Genomic DNA, 16,281 nt, shown 5'->3' on the forward strand with positions numbered 1-16,281 from the left:
AATTTCTATTGAGATTCTCTATTATTTCTTCCTTGATAATAGACCCAAGCATCTTTTCCACTACAGAGAATAAAGTAACTGGTACATAATTCCCCACTTTTTGTCTACCTCCTTTTAAAAACATTGGTGTCACTTTTGCTGTTTTGCAGTCTGCTGGGACTGCCACAGGCTCCAGTGAATTTTGGAAAATTACTGCCAGTGAATTTGCTATTTTTCCTAGAATCTCTTTTAGTACCCTGGAATGCATTCCATCAAGGTGAGGAGACTATTCTATCGTTAGCTCAATTACCTCAAAACAGTCTAAAGCTCGCTGTTCTGTAATAATGATAGTTTCCAAATCCTCACCTACCTTTGTCTCTTTGCTAGTTACTGGAAAGATATTAGTATCCTCCACTGTGATATCCCATAACTAAATGCTTCTTCTCATTTTCCAAAGGACCAACATTTACTTTAGCCATTCTTTTCTCGTTATATATATTTATATAAACTTTTCCTTTCTGTCTTTGTAATCTGTGCTAGTTTATTTTTCTCATGTTCTATATTACTTTTCTTTATAGCTCCTGTGGCTTTCGGTTGACCTTTAACACTTTCCCAGTTCTAGTTTCATGCTGTTTTTGGCCACTTTGTTCGACTTCTCTTTCAACTTGATTTTCCAGAACAGCAACCCCATTCTCCAAGCATTTCACATACTATTTCTTCTTGCGATGGTACTCTCGAGCTGCTTCCCTGTTTCTCATGAGGCGGACCTCACGTTTACGAGTGGTTTCTTCAGCATTCTGGGGCTGGCTTTGCAGGACTGGTGAAGATGCCATAACCATTCCCTGGTCAGCAGTGGAGTTAGGAGTTCTACAGATCTGATAGGTTTGGACATCTCCAGCAGCACCTTGAACAAGCATTTGGCTGCCCGGCACAAAGATTTGCGGTCCATCAGGGCTCTGTGCATACTGTATAATGGCTGCTCCAACCTTGGCTGTCGCTGTATTGGTCATTGTTCATGTGTGGAGTCCTTGCATTTAATCTGTACCATTGTTGGCCATCTGAATTGCTTCCCCCTGTGTCATAGCAATGCATTGTCCACTGCTCATCTGATAGATGGGTGTCTGCATCATCGTTGTAGTAATGGTTGAGACAGTCTCTTCTTCTGATTTCTCCTCATCGATTTCTTGGCACACTGGGGGGATCAGAAGAAAGTTCATTCAGGATTTTCCTGTATGAAGGCCGTCTCAATAGAATTTCTCTACGTTTCTGAGAGTCAGTCGTGCTAGTCGAGGATTCTCTCAAGGTAAACATGCAGGTTGAATCCGTGATTAAGAAAGCGAATGGAATGTTGTCATTTATCTCAAGAGGGTTGGAATATAAAAACAGCGATGTGCTACTGGGACTTTAAAAAGCTCTGGTTAGGACCCATTTGGAGTACTGTGTCCAGTTTTGATTCCCACACCTCAGGAAGGGCATACTGGCACTAGAGCGTGTCCAGCAGAGATTCACACGGATGATCCCTGGAATGGTAGGTCTAACATATGAGGAATAGCTGAGGATCCTGGGATTGTATTCATTGGAGTTTAGAAGGTTAAGGGAGATCTAATAGAAACTTACAAGATAATACATGGCTTGGAAAGGGTGGACACTCGGAAATTGTTTCCGTTAGGTGAGGAGACTAGGACCGGTGGGCACTGCCTTAGAATTAGAGGGGATAAATTCAGAACAGAAATGCGGAAACATTTCTTCAGCCAGAGCGTGGGGCCTGTGGAATTCATTGCCATGGAGTGCAGTGGAGGCTGGGACGCTAAATGTCTTCAAGGCAGAGATTGATAAATTCTTGATGTCACAAGGAATTAAGAGCTACAGGGAGAATGTGGGTAAGTGAAGTTGAAATGCCCATTGACTTGATGGGCCGAATGGCCTTACTTCCACTCCTATGTCTTATGGTCTAATTTGATCACTTTCCTCAGATACCCATTGTTGAGTATGCCTTTTCATACAGTCCTTCCATTTCACTGGAATAGACCTTTGTAAAATGTCTTTGAAACTCTTCCACTGCTCATCAACTTCCCACCATAAAATTTTTGTTTCCAGTCTACTTTATCCAGATTCTCTCTTATTCCCTTGTCCCTTAATGTTTCTGTTGCTTAGCTGCTGAGTCGCGTCACAATCAACACTGCAATTGGGAGGAAGGGGCGGAACTCGAGGACAGAGCAGCGTCCGGTCCTCCAAACAGAGTGAGTGAGGAGCGGGACCAATGCATTCTCGGGAGTGAACGCTTCAGGATTGGTCAGAAAGTAAACTGTTTTGCAGGATTGATCATTCTCACGACATAGTGGAGTATTATCCCCTCTCATAAAACAATGTGAGGTTTTAAAGAAATCGTTAAGATGTAAATCTGACAACATAGTTAAGATGTAAATCTGACAATGTACATATTTCCAATCGATTTACACAACTCGAGTAACAAACTTATTTTCAAATTCCCAGAATGATTGGAAATTTACATACCTGGCCGGTATGATTAAGTTGGATGGAAAAATCTATTTGGATATGAACCATCTCAATGACTGTAACTCGACAGAGCAATTGCTAATGTCTAATATTTCTCCCGTGATTCTATGCAGTTATGAATATTCTCTATAAACTCACTGATAATCTTCGACGCACGCGCAGTTTGGTTTCTATGAAGGGCATGCGCAGTGTCACATTAACCAGGACACGGCGAGACTTGGAGCAGCTTTCTCCGGGTGCGGCTACGCTCGGCTTCAGAGAGTGGCGTGTGGGAGACTCACTGGGAGAAAGGAGCGGAGAGGATTCACAAGACGCGGATATAGGTGAAAAAACCCGAAAAAGACCCTCCAGGCCCTGATAAGGAGGTGGTGGTCTCTGTCGGGAAAGCGGCCCAGGGTGACGGCCGCCATTTGTTTGAGGGAAGAGGGAGTGCGGGCCTCAGAGCCGCCATCTTGAGAAGGTCAATGTGCAGGTGGGCGGGGCTATTGGGGTCGAGGACAATTGGAGGAAAGACCCACCTTAGATTACTTCACGAAAGACATGAATGCACCCGGTGGATTTTTCTTAACATCAGCAATTGTTTAATACTCACTCACAGGTTTTTAATTACATCTTTTTTGAAGCATTTAATTCACATTCAATCATTTGCAATGGTGGGATTTCAACCTGTGTCCAGAGCACACTTGCTGAGTTTCTGGATAAATTGTTCCACAATAATGCCAATAGGCCATTACTTCGCCTGCTCACAAGTTGCGCATCCCAGTGCAACAAGAATCAAAACCCTTTCTTCCTGCACAATTGTTTGATCTTGCACTCTGGTGATATTACTTAGTAACTCTCCATGTGGTATCCCTCACTGTGTGGGTCGAATTGTTGCCTCTGTCAGTGTCCCTTGCTCTTGCAGCTACTCCAGATCCTGAGCAAACAGAATTCTCCACTCCAGATAGACGATGGAGACTGGGGTGTTCCAGATTTCTGTCGGACTCAGTGCCATTTGACATGTGTAGCCATCACTGCATCATTCTAATTTCCAATTCTGTTTATCTGTCTGTAGGTACTCAGGAAAGTCCTGACCTAATAGACTTCCCAGCTGCTGGGTGTCTAATCCATCCCTCATTGAAGATGGTTTGTCAGCCAGAGAGACACAGGGCAGGGAGATCTGGAGTGAGGTAAGATCACTCACAGTGCAGAGAGCAATGAGAGGGCTCCAAACATCAGTTAACAGGACATGACATAGCTATAGTGCTGGAAGGGGAGCACAATACAGACACACCCCAGGTTCGGTCACCGCCTTTACTGCAAGATTTGTTGTACTAAGACAACATCGGGAGTGTCACAGTTATCAATCCAAGCCTGTGCTGTCTTAGTGAGCATCAGTACAAAAGAGGGGAAAGCAGGCCTTCCACGAGAGGGTGGGAATGCTGTCTGGGAATGTTCCATTCTGTGTTCCCTCTCCCACACTGTATCTATAGCTTGTCATGTGGATCAGTCATTCTAATGCTAAAAACAGTTCCTATCTCTGTACTTTCCTCCCCTCTCACCAATCATTTCATACGTTTGAACCTGCTCCAGTCCAGACGACCATCCATATCTCTGTAACTTACTTCAGTCTCGACAACATGCCTTGTCACGAGAGTCCACTCCCCCAATAACGCAAGACTTAGGGTCTGTTTCTGTGCTGCATGACTCTCTGGCCGAAGTCACCAATGCTGGCCAGGTTTCCTGAACTGAATGAGTTGCATTTCCCTGCGTTTGGCCCATGGCCCTTCAAACTTTCTCCCCTCCATGTTCCTGCCCAAATGTCTTTTCCATGTTGTAATTGTTCTTGTTTCTCCCATGTGCCACTGGCAGTCCATTCTGTATATGAACCGTCCTCTGTGGAAAATGTTGCCCCTCAGCTCCCTAAGTAAATCTTTGCTCTCGGTCACTCCTCAGGCCTTACCCATTCTGCTGTGGGACACAAACCCTCCCGGTACAGACTTCCCTCGGACATTTGTGGGTGGCATGGTGGCACAGTGGTTAGCACAGCTGCCTCACAGCGACAGAGACCCAGGTTCAATTCCCGCCTCAGGCGACTGACGGTGTGGAGTTTGCACGTTCTCCCTGTGTCTGTGTGGGTTTCCTGCGGGTGCTCCGCTTTCCTCCCACAGTCCAAAGATGTGCAGGTCAGGTGAATTGGCCATGCTAAATTGCCCGTAGTGTTAGGTAAAGGGGTAAATGTAGGGGTATGGGTGGGTTGCGCTTCGGCGGGTCGGTGTGGACTTGTTGGGCCGAAGGGCCTGTTTCCACACTGTAATGTAATCTAATCTAATTACCCATCCTGCTGTGGGACACAATCCCTCACCGGTACAGATGGCCCTCGAGCCTTACCCATTCTGCTGTGGGACTGAACTCCTCCCCGGTACAGACTCCCTTCGGGCCTTACCCATTCTGCTGTGGGACACAACACCTCCCTGGTACAGACTCCCCTTAGGCTTTACCCATCCTGCTGTGGGACTGAACTCCTCCCTGGTAAAGTCTAATCTTGAGCCTTGCCCACCCTGCTGTTGGACACAACCCCACTTGGGTACAGTTTTCCCTCTGGCCTTACCCATTCTGCTGTGCAACACATTCCATCCCCAGTACAGACTGTCCTCAGGCCTTTCACATCTTGCTGTGGGACCGAACTCCTCCCTGGTACAGTCTACCCTTGAGGCTTACCCATCCTAATTTGGGACGCATACCCTCCCCAGTACAGATTACTCTCTGGCCTTAACCGTCTTGCTGTGGGATACAACCCCTCTGAGGAACAGACTCCCCTCGAGCCTTACCCATCCTGCTGTGAGACACAACCTCTCCCTGGTGCAGACTCTCCTCGGGCCTTAACAGTCTGGCTGTGGGACACAACCCCTCCCCAGTACAGTCTACCCTTGAGCCTTACCTGTCCTGCTTTGGGTCGCATACCTTCCCTGGTACAGAGTACCCTCGGGCCTCACACTTCCTGCCGTGGGACACAACCGCTCCCCAGTATACTCTTGACTGGCCTTAACCATCCTGCTGTGGGACACAACCCCTCCCCAGTTCAGACTCCCCTCGAGCCTTATCCATCCTGCTGTGGGACACTACCCCTCCCCAGTACAGACTCCCCTCGAGCCTTATCCATCCTGCTGTGGGATACTACCCCTCCCCAGTTCAGACTCCCCTCGAGCCTTATCCATCCTGCTGTGGGACACAACCCCTCCCCAGTTCAGACTCCCCTCGAGCCTTATCCATCCTGCTGTGGAACACAACCCCTTCCGGGGACAGACTCCCCTCGGGCCTTCCCCATCCTGCTGTGGAACACAACCCCTCCCCAGGTCAGACTCCCCTCGAGCCTTCCCCATCCAGCTGTGGCTCACAACCCCTCCCCAGTTCAGACTCCCCTCGAGCCTTCCCCATCCAGCTGTGGCTCACAACCCCTCCCCAGTTCAGACTCCCCTCCAGCCTTCCCCATCCAGCTGTGGGACACAACCCCTTCCCAGTACAGACCCCCCTCGAGCCTTCCCCATCCAGCTGTGGGACACAACCCCTTCCCGGTACAGACCCCCCTCTGGCCTTACCCATCCTGCTGTGGGACACAACCCCTCCCCAGTTCAGACTCCCCTCGGGCCTTTCCCATCCTGCTGTGGGACACAACCCCTCCCCAGTTCAGACTCCCCTCGAGCCTTACCCATCCTGCTGTGGGACAGGTTGATAATTATATTGAATAGTATCCCTCCAGTGTGGAAACAGGCCCTTAGTCCAGCAAGTCCACACCGACCCGCGATAGATACCCTGCTCAAAATAGCTTCAAAATACATAGAAACAGTGATCACTGAATTGGGTAAAAACTCCACAGTTACATTGGGGAGTTTAAAAGTCTCGCTGTATTGTTGATATGTTCCTTTTCTTCAAACAGGTAACATTTTTATTAAAGCAGCAGATGTTCATTGTGAGAGTGTCTCTGTTAAACTAGAATCTGTTCTGTTCTCTGTGTAACAGGCTGTTGTTGTGTGCGATGGACTGTCACTAACAGTGTAATTGACCTGTGAGTCCTTGATCAGGTTTCCTTTGTCTGTAAATCTAATAATCAGTGAACTATGCATCTGCTCTTCTTAGCGAAAACAAAGAATAATTTCTCAACGAACAAACGGCACATCACAAAGCTATTTCATGGATTTCTGGCACACACCACCTACCAATGTATCTGGTAAGTCTGTTTCCTGAATAATTCTGAACTCTATCTGTAACTCTGAAAGTATCTGTATTGCTTGTCAGTTGATTGAGAATTCAGCCTCTTTGTTCTGAGCTGTTGTGATGCAGGCGGTGGCTTCATTCTGTCTCTGCCAAGTTTGTTTTCTCCTTCTGCTGTGATTCTGGGAGATTCCTTTCTGCAGGTGAGAATATTCAGTGACTGAACATTGAATGATTTTGACTCTAACAGAGCAGTGGCCTTGTTTTCAGCTCATTATTCACTTTCCATTTCCTGGTTGTGTTGAATGTTACAGAAACAGACTCTGAGCAATGTTTCCATTCACTTGTATTAGATTCATTGACAGCCACATGGTCAGTCAGTTTCAGGCCGATGGATCAGTTTCTCTGTCCTATTAGATGGTGGCCACTTGCACAGTTTCCGATGGTTCACCTCAGTGTCAGGCCGTCAGCTGCTGAAACCCTCCATCCAGCATTTGTTCCCTCTCACCATGACTACTCCAATACAGTCCCAGCTCGTTTCCCACATTCTACCTCCATATACTCACGATCGCCTCAGGTTCTACTGTCAGTATCCTTACAGCAAGTCACGTAAGTCATCCACCTCCATTTCACGCTGCTCTACATTACATTCAGTCCAAATATAATTTCAGAATTCCATTCATTGCGTTTAAAAACACCCATGATCTTGTCCTGTCCAAGCATCCAGGTTCCATCAGGTAGGTGGGTGTCCGCGTGGTTGGGTTGGAGCAAGAGCAGGAAACTGAGGATCGTACAGGGGACAAAGATGGGGTTGGATGCGGGATGTTTAAGGAGAGAGAGCTGGTGTATTGTTGGGGATAGCTTCTCAGGGGAGTAGCACAGCGGTAGCCAGGTCTATAATACTCAATGGCCTGAGTTATCGGAAGAGGTTGGACAAGCTGGGACATTTTTCTTCAGAGGACAGGAGACATAAGGGAGATCTTATAGAAATGTATATGATCATGAGAGGCATGGATAGGGTGAATGCATTCAGTCTTTTTCCCAGGGTTGAAGAATTGAGGACTAGAGGGCATCAGTTTAACGTTAGAGGGGAAAGAATAAAAGGGAACGTTAGCAGCAACTTTTTTACACAGATGCTGATTCTCATACGGAATGAGCTGTCAGTGGAAGTGGCTGAGGCAGGTACATTAACAACATTTAAAAGGCATTTGGACAAATACATGGATAGGAAAGGATTAGAAGGAGATGGGGCATGGGCAGGGAAATGGGGTGACCATAGATGGACATTATGGTTGCCAGGGATCAGTCTGGCCCTTAGGGCCTCTCTCTGTGCTGTAGGACTCTATGACTCTATAACTGACTGTGCTGTAGACCAAGGTCGGGCAAAATCCAAGGGAGCGAAAATGGGAGGAGAAGCACTAGTTGGGGGCATAGACAGGTGTTACTGTGGCTGCGTCTGAGACTGTTGTATCCCTGGTGCCTGGGTCAAGGACATCTCTGAGCATTTGCTTGAAATTCTGAATTGGGAGAATGGGAGGCCAGAGGTCTTTGCTACCAACGACACGAGTAGAAAGAGGGATGAGATCCTGAGGAGTAAGCACAGGAAGTAGGGAACGACTGAAAAGCAGAACCTTGAGGCTAGTAATCATTGCGTTACCACCAGTCCCATGTGCTTGTGAGACAAGGAATTGAAAGATAGCAGAGATGAATGCATGGCTGAAGAGCTGGTATAGGGGGAAGAGTTTCAGGATCTTGAATAATTGGGACCTGAACTAGAGGGGAACTGATATCCTCACTGGGAGGCTTGTTCCTGCTACAAGGGAAGGGTTTAACCTAGAATGGCAAGGTCCTGGGAATCACAGCAGCAGGGCAGCACATGAGGGGTAAGGAAGGTCGGAAGATGTATACGAGTCAATCAGAAAGGAAATACAGAGAAATGAACACCATTGTACGAATGGGCTGATTGTGTTAATTTCAACACAAGGCGCAACATAGTTAAGGTAGATGAGCACAGATCCGATATTGTGGCCATTCCAGAGATTTGGTTTGGAGAAGGATAGGACTGGCTGCTCAATATTCCAGGGTTTCATTGTTTCAGATGAGATGGAGAGGAGGGTAAAAGAGGTGGAGGAGTTGCATTACCAATCGGGTGAATGTTATGTCTGCACTCAGGACATATTGGAGGGGCTCGCCCACTGAGGCAATGTGGATAAGAAGGATGCAGTTAATGGGATTATGCTATAGGACCCTCAATCTGCCAACAATACCTCGAGGTACAAATATCTTGGCAGAATATCTCGGCAGAGGCAATAACAACAGAGTTCTCAAAGTGTCTTTAACTTCCCCACCATTTGCTGGCACTACTTTAGAGCAAGAGGCTGAGACGGTGCAGAGTTTATTAAGTGTATCCAAGAGGGTTTCTTGAAATAGTAGTGTAAAGGAGGGGTAGGGGCCATAGTGGACCTTATATTGCTGAATGAGCCTGGCCAGGTGACTGACCTTTCAGTGGGAGACCATTTTGGAAACAGTGATCACAACGTAAGTTTTTTTTAAGGCAGCTACGAATAAATGGGATGTTTCTAAATTGTGGGATTGCAAATGATGTCAGTATTAGGCAGGATCTGGGGAGTGTTAATTGGGAGGAGCTGTCATCAGACAATGCCATATTGGGCACGTGGGAGTTAGTTAAAGGCTTGCTGATTGGAGTTCACGACCAGCATGTTCCAGTAAGGAGGAGGGATAAGGCTGGTAATGTAAGGCCCCTTGGATAACAAGGGAGGCTGGGAATTTAGTCAAAAGGGGAAAAAACAAGCCTATGCAAGGTTTGGGAAGCTAGAATCGGGCATGGCATGTGATGAACGTAAAAAAACAAAAGCTGGAAGGAACCTGAACAGGGAATGAGCAGAGCAAGGAGGGGCATGCCCTTCGCAAGGAAGGTTAAAGAGCATCCCAAATCGTTCTGGAGATAATTAGCCACAAGAGGATGTGAACATGGATCGTTACAGCGCAGTACAGGCCTTTTGGCCCTCAATGTTGCACCGACCTTTGAAAATAATCTGATGCCTATCTAACCTACAACCTTCCAATATTACCCATATGTATGTCCAATGCCCATTTAAATGCCATTTGCGTCGGCAATTCTACTACTGTTGCAGGCAATTAAGTCACCTCTCGACCTTCTTCTTTCCAACTAAAACAGCCTCCATTCCCTCAGCCTTTCCTTGTAAGACCTTCCTTTCATACCAGGCAATATCCTAGTAAATCTACTCTGCACTCTTTCCACAGCTTCCACATAACTTGGAAAGAAGTCGGGCCAGTCAAGACTAAAGGAAGGAACTTGTGCTTGAAGTCAGTGGAAGTGGACGAGATCCTAAATAATTACTTTGCATCGGCATTCACCCAGGAAAAGAATATTGGGGATAATGAGATTTGTGTGGAGTATGCTAATGTGCTCGGGTATTTTTGAGGTCGAGAAAGAAGCATTAGATTTCTTGAACAGCATTAAAGTGGATTAATCCCGAGGATCCGACAGTAGCTACCCCAGGTTATTGAGAAAGGCAAGACAGGAGATTTTTGGGGTCTTGAACATGATTTTTGAGTCCTCACTTGCCACCGGAAAGGTCGCAGAGGACTGGTGAGTAGCTTATGGTGTTCCTCTCTTCAAGAAGGGAAATAGGGACAATCCAGGAAGTTATAGCCTGGTGAGTCTCGCCTCAGTGGTTGGGAAGCTTTGGACAGAATTTTTACAGATAGGATTTATGTGTATTTAGTAAAGAATGACCTAATTAGGGACAGTCAGCGCAGCGCCATGAGATGCACAAGGTTGCTGGTCAAAATGTTTTACCCAGAGTTGAAATATCTTTACTAGAGAATGTGCATTTAAGGTGAGAGGGGGAGAGCTCAAAGGAGATGTGAGGGGTAATATGTTTTCCACAGAGAGTGGTCGGAATTTGGAACATGTTGCCAGGGATGGTGGAGGAGGCAGAAATGAGAGGGTTGTTTAAGGGGTTTTTGGGTGAGCATGTGAATATGCAAGGATATGGAACAAAGATAGGAAGAAAGGATGAGTTTAATTTGGTGTCACATTCAGCACAACATTCTGGGCTGAAGGGCTCGTTCCTGTGCTGTACTGTTCTTTGTCGTGTTTCTTTTGTTACAACATGACGGTGACCCCCCTCTGTTAGTTAAACCAAACACCCAGAAAAGTTCACCTCCCCACATAATCTGTTAAAGTCTGAGTGACAGAAAACTCACACATTCCACTATTTAAAGAAAATAGCATTAATCTATTTTTAACTCAAAGTGAATATTAAACAACTATTCATAAATCTAAGCTCTCCCTTTCTCTTCACTGCATATTATCTGCCTCCAGCTCTATAACTATACGTTATTTCAGTAAGACACTTATTAAAATTACATCAATTTAATATCGAACCCACACAGTGACTCGTGAATTTTGTGTCTTTCTGCTTCTGGCTGAGGATCTCCCTGGGTCGTCGTTGTCTTCTTTTACTCCGAGTATGTTTCATATGAAAAGGTACCCTTTGATTGAGAGACTTTCCTAATTTATTGGTGAGCAAGATGTTGACTCTCCCAGACAGCAGTTACTCTCTGACCAATTTTTAAAATGTCCACATTTTATACGCCCCCATCAGATCATCTCATTGGCTTGATGCTGGCAAAACAATAAATTCAAACTCAATTGGGTTTTAGAATCTTGGGGTATAATTTAAACTGATAGGTTAAATTTGAATTTTGTCAAAACAGCAACCAACATAGGTCTATATTTCACAGCCAAATGTTACATTTGTTTCTTTTCCCAGTACACTTTGGCTTGCTGGCTAGTCATATACAGTACACAGTTCAGAAGAGTGTTCCCTCCCTCTTAAAGATAGAGTACACACCTTCAACTTTATAACACTTTGAGCATTACCTTATCAGAAAGTTCGTTTATTAAAGTGACAAGCAGTAGATTGTTTACATAACCTTTTTAGCTTAATATTTCAATTTCAACATAAAACAATAGCGTGTGTTTGTGAGAGGATCATGTTGCTGTGTGCAACAGACTGTCACTAATAAGATTATGCTCCCAATAATGCAGATTTCCTGTGTAAATTCTGCATGAATTGATTTAAACACCTGGAAAGGGATTTGGTTTTCCAATGTGATTTCCATCAATGCACTTATTGGAACCTCAGGCAGACAGATAGACCCGGATTGGTGCAAATTTGTTTTCCTCACTGAAGGAAGCACATGTTGCCATCAGAGTGTTTGTAACAGAGGGGCACCAACTTATTCCTGGTTCTGGAGATTGTTGAATAAGTGGGTGAGATTCAGATATCCTGTACTGCATGTGATAAGAGGTGTTTTCATTGAATTGGATATTATGACCAAAGAGATTGGCAGGATTGATGTTGGCAGCTGTCTCTGCTGATAGGAATCTACGATGGGTCACAGTCTCAGGACTGGAGAGCAGCCTGAGTGACTGAGATAAGGAGAAATGACTTCACTCAAACACCTGGGAATCTGTGATCATTTCCACCTCAAGAATGGAATCACTGACTACATTCCAGAGAATAATTTGCAATGTTTGCAATACTAAGTGGATCAAAAGATGTTGCAGAAACTGGGTGAGTTCTGAAAAGTTAACGATGATGTTACTAAAATGAACACAAATGCTGTGGCTGCTGGAAATTTGAAACAGACCGGCAGCTAATGTAGAGAGAGACAAGCAGAGTTAATGTTTTGCATTTGATTAGATTAGATTACTTACAGTGTGGAAACAGGCCCTTCGGCCCAACAAGTCCACACCGACCCGTCGAAGCGCAAACCACCCAGACCCATTCTCCTACATCTAACACTACGGCCAATTCAGCATGGCCAATTCAGCTAACCTGCACATCTTTGTGACTGTGGAAAGAAACCCAAGCACCCAGAGGAAACCCATGCAGACACAGGGAGAATGGGTGGAGTTTGCACAGTCAGTCGCCTAAGGCGGGAAATGAACCCGGGTCTCTGGCGTTGTGAGGCAGCAGTTCTAACCACTGTGCCACGTGCTGCCTACAATCTTTTAATCAGAACAAAGAATGTTATTAAGCTGCAGTCAGGCTCCTGGGGCTAAATGGTATTGTTCTGTCTGTGTTGCTAAAGTTTTTTTGGGAGAAACAATCCCCTCATTTGCTTGGCTTGGCTGTGGCACTGTGATTGCGCTATTGAAACAGCAAGGAGCTTTCTGAGTCTCATTGATGTCTGGGTGTAAATTAGGGTCCATTGTTCATCGCTGACTCTGGAGGCAGTTCTGATACATGGGAATATTCAATTTAAAATGTTGATCCTGCAAAATAGCAAGGTTTTCTCCCAGACAGGGAATCAGACTCCATTACTGATCCTCACTGACCATGACAGGATTCAAACCGAGAGATTTATTTTTGTGACTGACACAGTCAGATGTGGTATACAGTAGCTCTCACAGTCCTGTCCTTCCACACATTCCGGCTTCTGGACTCTGAATCAGAGGATCTCGATGGAGAAACAGTTCCAGCAGTTGGGACAATTCAGGAGATACCCAATATACACATTCTCCCTCAGGGGGAATCCCTGAAAAGTGGTCTGTCAGGTTCATAATGGATATTTCTTTAATATTTACTCAGTGAATTCCTAGAACAGAGAGATTCATTGGAGGCCCAGATTGTCAGCTTGAAGAGTAGTCACTGCTTTGGTGTAGGAAATGGAAAGGTATCATTTGGATTGTTCATTTCACCCATTTGTAGAGGGAGCTATTGCTTTCCATGTGAGTGGGAGCTTGAGAGAAGCGGATTTACCGTGATTGTGGGGATGTTGACACTAACTTTCAGGAACGGATTAATACACCAGAGGAATGTGTCAGTGTTTCCAGGGGGCTCCGAGAGGGGTGGGGGGGATTGTGTCAGTGTTTCCAGGGGGCTCCGAGAGGGGTGGGCGGGGGGGAATGTGTCAGTGTTTCCAGGGGGCTCCGAGGTGGGGGGTTGAGGAGGGGGAATGTGTCAGTGTGTACAGGGGACTCTGAGGGGCTGGGTGGGATGTATCTCAATTTACAGGGGGCTCCTGTCTCCCCACCCCGAACCGCGTCCAACGCTGCTCCCATCAACCACGTCTGACACCGTCCCCCCCAACGCCGCCCTCCCAACCCCGTCCCCCAATCCCGTGCAACGCCGTTCCCCCCCAACCACGTTCCCCCATCCCTGTACCCGCCCAACATCGTGCAATGCCATCCCCGCCCAAACCCGTCCCCCAACACTGTGCAATGCTGTTCCCCCCAACCCCATTCCCCCAACTCTGTGCAACCCCGTTCCTCCAACTCCGTCCCCGTCCAACCCCATGCAATGACCCCCCAACCCCGTTCCCCCAACCCTGTGCAACGCCGTCCCCGCCCAAAACCGTTCCCCCCAACCCCATCCCCACCCAACCCCGTCCCCCAAACCCTGTGCAACCCCATTACCCCCAACTCCGCTCCCCCCCAACCCCGTGCAACACCTTCCCCCCAACCCAGTGCAAAGCCGTCCCCGTCCCCACCCAAACCCGTCCCCCAACACTGAGCAACCCTGTTCCCCCTCAGCCCCATCCCCCCAAACCCGTGCAATGCCATTCCCCCAACCCAGTGCAACGCCGTTCCCCCTAACCCAGTGCAACGCTGTTCCCCTCAACCCAGTGCAACACTGTTCCCCCTAACCCGTGCATCGCCGTTCCCCCTAACTCATGCATCGCCGTTCCCCCAACCCATGCATCGCCGTTCCCCCAACCCCGTGCAACGCCATTCACCCCCAACCCCATGCAACCCCGTTCCCCCAACTTCGTGAAATGCCGTTCCCCCACAAACCCGTGCAATGCCGTTCCCCCCACCACAACCCTGTTCGCCCAATCCCATCCCCCCAACCCCGTGCAACGCCGTTCCCCCCAACGCCGTCCCCCCCAACCCTGTCCCCCAACCCCGTGCAACGCCGTTCCCCCAACCCTGTCCCCCCAACCCCGCGCAACCCCGTTCCTCCCAACCCTGTCCCCCCAATACTGTGCAACCCCGTTCCCCCTCAACCCCGTCCCCCCAACCCCGTGAAACGCCGTTCCCCCCAGCACCGTGAAACGCCGTTCCCCCCCAGCCCCGTGCAATGCCATTCCCCCTAACCCAGTGCAACGCCGTTCCCCCTAACCCGTGCATCGCCGTTCCCCCAACCCCGTGCAACGCCATTCACCCCCAACCCCGTGCAACCCCGTCCCCCAACCTCGTGAAACGCTGTTCCCCCACAAACCCGTGCAATGCCGTTCCCCCCACCACAACCCCGTTCCTCCAATCCCATCCCCCCCAACCCCGTGCAACGCCGTTCCCCCCAACCCTGTCCCCCAACCCCGTGCAACGCCGTTCCCCAACCCTGTCCCACCAACCCCGCGCAACCCCGTTCCCCCCAACCCCGTCCCCCCAATACTGTGTAACCCCGTTCCCCCTCAACCCCGTCCCCCCAACCCCGTGAAACGCCGTTCCCCCCAGCACCGTGAAACGCCGTTTTCCCCCCCCAAATCCATGCAATGCCATTCCCCCTAACCCAGTGCAACGCCGTTCCCCCAACCCCGTGCAACGCCGTTCACCCCCAACTCCGTGCAACCCTGCCCCCCCAACACCGTGCAATGCCGTACCCCCCAATGCCGGTCCCCCCAACCCCATCCTCCCAACACTGTGCAACGCCGTCCCCCCACCACAACCCCGTTTCCCCAATCCCATCTCCCCAACCCCGTTTAACGCCGTTCCCCCCAACGCCTTTCCCCCCAGCCCTGTCCCCCAACCCCGTACAACGCCGTTCCCCCCCAACCCTGTCCCCCAACCCCATACAACGCCGTTCCCCCCCAAACCTGTCCCCCAACCCCATACAACGCCTTCCCCCCAACCCTGTCCCCCAACCCCATACAACGCCTTTCCCCCAACCCTGTCCCCCAACCCCGTACAACGCCGTTCCCCCCAACCCCGTTCCCCCAACCCCGTGCAACACCTTTCCCCCCAACCCTGTCCCCCAACCCCGTGCAATGCCGTTCCCTTCAATCCCGTGCAACGCCGTTCCCCCCAACCCCGTGCAGTGCCGTACCCCCCAATGCCGGTCCAGCCAACCCCGTCCTCCCAACCCCGTGCAACGCCGTACACCCCAATGCCATTCCCCCCAACCCCGTGCATCACCATTCCCTGCAACCACATCCCTCCAACCCTGTGTAAAACCCTCCCCACAACCCCGTGCAATGCCGTTCCTCCCAAGCCTGTCACCCAACACTGTGCAACACCGCCCCCACAACCCAGTGCGACGCCGTTCCCCCCAACCCCATACAACACCGTTTCCTTCCACCACATGTAACACCGTTCCCCCCCCACCCGGTGCAACACTGTTCCCCCCAACGCCGTTCGCCCGCAACCCCGTGCAACGCAATTCCCCCCAAACCCATCCCACGCCGTTCCCCCATCCCCATCCCCCCAAAACCGTGTTATGCCGTTCCCCCTCAACCCCGTGCAACGCCGTTCCCCCCCAACCCCGAGCCCCTAACCCCGTGCAACACCGTTTCCCCCAACTCTGTGCAACGCCG

The 16,281-nt window shown here is 48.9% G+C and overlaps 1 long non-coding RNA gene and 1 pseudogene across 1 annotated transcript; one reads left to right on the plus strand and one right to left on the minus strand.

Annotated features, from left to right (window-relative positions):
* Window positions 1-689: 689 nt before the first annotated feature.
* Window positions 690-989, minus strand: LOC122544817 (cyclic AMP-responsive element-binding protein 1 pseudogene; annotated as a pseudogene).
* A 1,730-nt stretch (window positions 990-2,719) lies between these two features.
* Window positions 2,720-11,115, plus strand: LOC148138576 (uncharacterized). Its single transcript, XR_015753977.1, has 4 exons — window positions 2,720-2,819; window positions 3,551-3,665; window positions 6,613-6,703; window positions 9,973-11,115. It is a non-coding gene; the product is annotated as an uncharacterized LOC148138576 (long non-coding RNA).
* Window positions 11,116-16,281: the final 5,166 nt, after the last annotated feature.

The sequence above is a fragment of the Chiloscyllium plagiosum genome, unplaced genomic scaffold (assembly GCF_037043375.1).
Source record: "Chiloscyllium plagiosum isolate Xiang-an unplaced genomic scaffold, Cpla_swu_hap1 HiC_scaffold_40, whole genome shotgun sequence".
In the NCBI taxonomy this organism is placed as follows: Eukaryota; Metazoa; Chordata; class Chondrichthyes; order Orectolobiformes; family Hemiscylliidae; genus Chiloscyllium; species Chiloscyllium plagiosum.